The following is a 4620-nucleotide window of genomic DNA, read 5'->3' as shown; positions in this document are numbered from 1 at the left end:
AATAGCGACACTTAAATCCAATAACTCTAACCCGGTGAAATCAATCATACACCCTATAATCAATTTGCCTCTTTCAAAAATATAACCAAACATACACAAAGTTAGATCGACTTGCATGTTCAAAATCATTGTCTCGATCTGTCATGCCTCTATTCATATACTTTTCCCCTTGTCTTCTCAATCAAATGCAAATGTTTTATAATTTTTTTTTACAAACTATTTATATCCTTTTGTTTTTACAAACTATTGATATTCTTATTTTTTATTTATTAATAATTACAAAACTGTTATTCTCAAATTATGTGTGTGTGTGGTCGGGTGGGGGGAATGTGATGGTTATTTTAATATCATTTCATATATAAGTCTTTGTCAATTAATTGTGATTTGATTCACTGTAAAATAATTTGATGTACCATCATAATATAAAAATAAGATAATTTACATGAGAAATGAGAGAATTGACGTCATTAATGATAAATCGAAAAATATTAATTTATTACAAAAATATATATAATTCTTTATATTTAACTCTACTTTTTGTTTAGATCATTTAAGTTAAATTTATTTTTATTTGATCATTTAAGTTATAATTTGTTTGCATTTTTAGTTATTTATCTCAATTTCGACAACAATTGTTTCAATTGAAAATTTATGATCATTTGTAACTCTACTAAATATTGCAATAATATATCTCTCATACTGATATTTAAAAAAACATTCCTCAAATTATATGATTTTTTCTATAACAATTTAAATTCACCTATAGTCTTCAAAATAAAATAATAAATATTTATTCACATAATCAATGTCTTTAACTTCCTTCATATGTAAAGTAGTTTAAACAATCAACTTGTTGCAATATTTCGATTAATTTTTAATATTTCATCATAGTAATTACAGAAAAATTTTAAACTTAAAAGATTAAATATATCTTTAAAGCTAATGTTAGAAACAAATGAAACTTAAATGACTGAATCGAAAATAAATAAATTTAAATAACTTAATAAAAATTAAACTAAACTTTTCTAAACATGTATTTTTAACTTAATTTATTATTTATATTTACGTGGCAGTGATGAGGGATGATCCAAGAAGTATCAAGAAAACAAAATTTACTACTTTGTACAAACATATTTAGAAGCTGACAATTAAGTGATGTACATGTCCTTTATATGGCCATGGCTTTCTGGTGCTTTACTTTATATGCTTTGTCTGGCTATAACATGAGGACGATTTTTCTGTACTCATTCATAAAAGGTGTAAAGCAGCAACCTTATATATATCGGTCCCTCTTTTTTGTATTATTACTACTTTTTACTTTTACTTTTTGGGCTGCATTAAGATTAAGATTTGTGCATGTTATGTCCCTTGTCACATTATTTATTGTTGTTAATTCAAAGTGAGTTCATTAAGAGAGTAAGTTGGTTCATTTTTAATTAATATTTTAAAAATTTAATTAAAATATTTAGGGTGAAAATAGAAGAAAACAATAAATCACTATAAAGTTATATGTTTAGAAGTTATTTCAAGGAATTTATTAAAAAATGCTAAGTTTGAAAAAGAAATATTATAAGCTAACTAGAAAAAACAATTATGAACAAAATTATTAACTTAAATTATTTATTGTAAACTTATTTTTTTGTCTTTGAGCAAAATACAAAATCTAATTTATTTTTTTATGAGACAATTTGTTTCATATTTAAATCTCTTTATTCTTTTTTGAAGTTTTAGTTTTAACTAACAAATGTCAATATTACTAAATTGTACGTTTTGTCTCGAATTTAAATCTGAAATTCACAATTGTATAAATTAATTACGATAGAATTTATTATATTTTTTTAAAAAAAATAAAACTCTATTCTAGAAAAATGACTCTGTTGTGCATTTTTTTTTTTTTAGTGTCGGGGGAACCAACCTATAATTTACCGTAAAAAATGACCTTGGTGTGTTGACTTATACAATTACATAATCTGTGTGATATGACACATCTGGAGAACACAACCAACCTGTGAAACAATTTGGTAAGATGGACGATTTGATTGTGTGTTTTTTTTATGAAAAATCAGGTGATTACACAACTGTAACCATAGCATTTACAGGGTTTTTATTTCATATACCTTCATCCATTAATTAACCTTTAATCAAAATATTCATTCATTTTACTCATGAATATCCTTTAAATTACCTTCCTCGTCTATGTCGTAGATTTTATCTGCATGTATATGTGGGTATGAATTTTTTTATCATTCCTAAGTGAGAAATTTTTTTATCCATATTTATTATACTGAATAAAAATACGAAATACAAAATAAATTTTTAATCACTAAGATATTGTACTTCTCGTATAGAAGTAGAAAATAATTTTTTAAATTTATTAAAACTCATTTTATTTAAAAAAAATGTTTTGGGTGGAAATGTTGTGTAATTATTCATTTGACTTAATATCCGGTTTTAAATATACTTTCTAAATTTACTTAGACAAAGAGACAAAAAATTAATTAGTTTAAATTTTAAAAATTTCTTTATTTATTTCATTAAAATTATTGATAACAATTTGATTCTACATTTAAATTTGAGAAAAAGATAATACACTGTTAGTGTAAACCAATTTTTAATTGACACTGAATAGTTATTATTGATCTAATCATTTTATATCAATTCAAATTTTTTTACACAATTGATAAATCATGGTAACTTTATAAATAATTATTTTGTTAATAAAAAAAATCGATAGTAAAATTTTTGATAGAAAATAACTACCAAAATATATATTTTTAAATTTTTGTATTAACAAAATAACTACCAGAAAATTCAAAAAATGAATTTTTTAATTTAAAAATTTCATAGAAAAAAATATTTTTTCAGATTTTTCATAGAAGATATGAGTGAATTGTCCAATTATTTTTTTAATTTTAGTATTGACTATGAATATTTTAAATTAAAAATATGATAGACAAAAATTATAAATGTGGTGATATAGCTCTAAATGTGAGTACAAAATCCAATTTTCGATACATGAAATTGGATGTGGAGGTATGGCTCATCTTATTAGGCCTAAGTCCAATAAAATTCTACAACATTTAATTAGGCCCAAAACTATGAAAAGATATAAGAAGTTAGAATTTTTACCATCCACCCTCCTCCTTAAATCTGTCACCATCAATTTATATGAAAATACAATTTTATCTTTTTTAATTTATAAAATTTTAAAATATTCGAAAATTTCAAAAGTTTAGAAATGATAATTTTCAAAATTTTCGAAACTTTCAAACTATTCGAAACTTCCCAAATAAAAAATTTCAAATTTTTGAAACTTTTCGAAATAAAGATTACATTTCGAAAATCAGGAAAATTTTGAAAGTTTCCAAATCTGGAAAGCTTTAAGAGATTCCAAATATGGAAAGTTTTAAAAAATTTCTATTTTGAAAGTTTCGAAAATTTTGGAAATTGTCATTTCGAAACTGTCAAATATTCTGAAAATTTGTCAAATTAAAATGACAAAATTGTATTTTTATATGAATATGAAAAATCAGATTTGAATGTCTGGTGCACAGTAAAAAAACTCAAGAAACTATCCTAATCAAAGAAAGTGTAAGTATTCTTAAACGGCAAGTCATATTTGGAGAATGGCTTTCTCCATCCAAATTGACACGGCACTATTGATAACCGGTTAATCTTTCTTTACAAAACTTTATACACATTAAATGATTACATCCACATGCATGGACCACATCTTGTAGATGCATATCATCCAAGCATAAGCAACATTGTCATTTGTGATATTGTTTGATTCATAAAGTATCTTTAATCTACCAGAAATATTTGCTAACAAAATTTATAGACAAGAAAATGAGAGAGAAAAATGAACAATTCAATTCAAAAGTGCTCTAAGATAGGACGTACGAGGAGTTTCCATTGTCCACGTATATAAGAAGCCAAATTTAATTATAATAAGAATTATTAACAACAAAATTTGCGTAATGCGATCACACTAGAATAACACGGCACGTTCGTGACACGACATTCATTTTATTATTAGAGTCTAAAGCAAAAACTTTGAAAGATTTTTTATTTTAAATAAGGACAAAGAAGTAAAATCGCTATTCTCTTTCTATTTTCTATTATATTTTAATCAAATAAAATATAAACAAAAATTATAGTTAAAAAGTTGATAAATTTATATTAAATTTTTAAATAATACATCAATTTTTAAATTATCAATTTTATTTATATTTCATTCAAGAAAGTATTTTGTGAGAAATGGGTATATGCAACCGTTATTTTAAGATCAAGACTTTTCGTCCTTAAGCAATTTATTTATAGAAAATATTTGTCTCAAAATTAATGATCATTTCAATTTTCAATACATTATTTTCAATTATATTATTTAATTAATATCACTTGTATCATTTATAATGCAATATATTTCACTGTATATTTATTATATGATAATGTACGACTACCTACCAAAGATAATTTGGTAGAAGTGATATTTTATCTCTTTCATTTATCCAATTTTCTTAATGCGTGTGAAATAAGATGGTCGTAATATTTAAAAGTAAAATATTGTGATGTATTTCACTTTATTCATCAATCGACGCAAAAAAAAATTAAAACGAA

The sequence above is a fragment of the Cicer arietinum genome, chromosome 4 (genome assembly GCF_000331145.2).
Source record: "Cicer arietinum cultivar CDC Frontier isolate Library 1 chromosome 4, Cicar.CDCFrontier_v2.0, whole genome shotgun sequence".
In the NCBI taxonomy this organism is placed as follows: Eukaryota; Viridiplantae; Streptophyta; class Magnoliopsida; order Fabales; family Fabaceae; genus Cicer; species Cicer arietinum.
Note: the sequence above shows the minus strand (reverse complement) of the source record.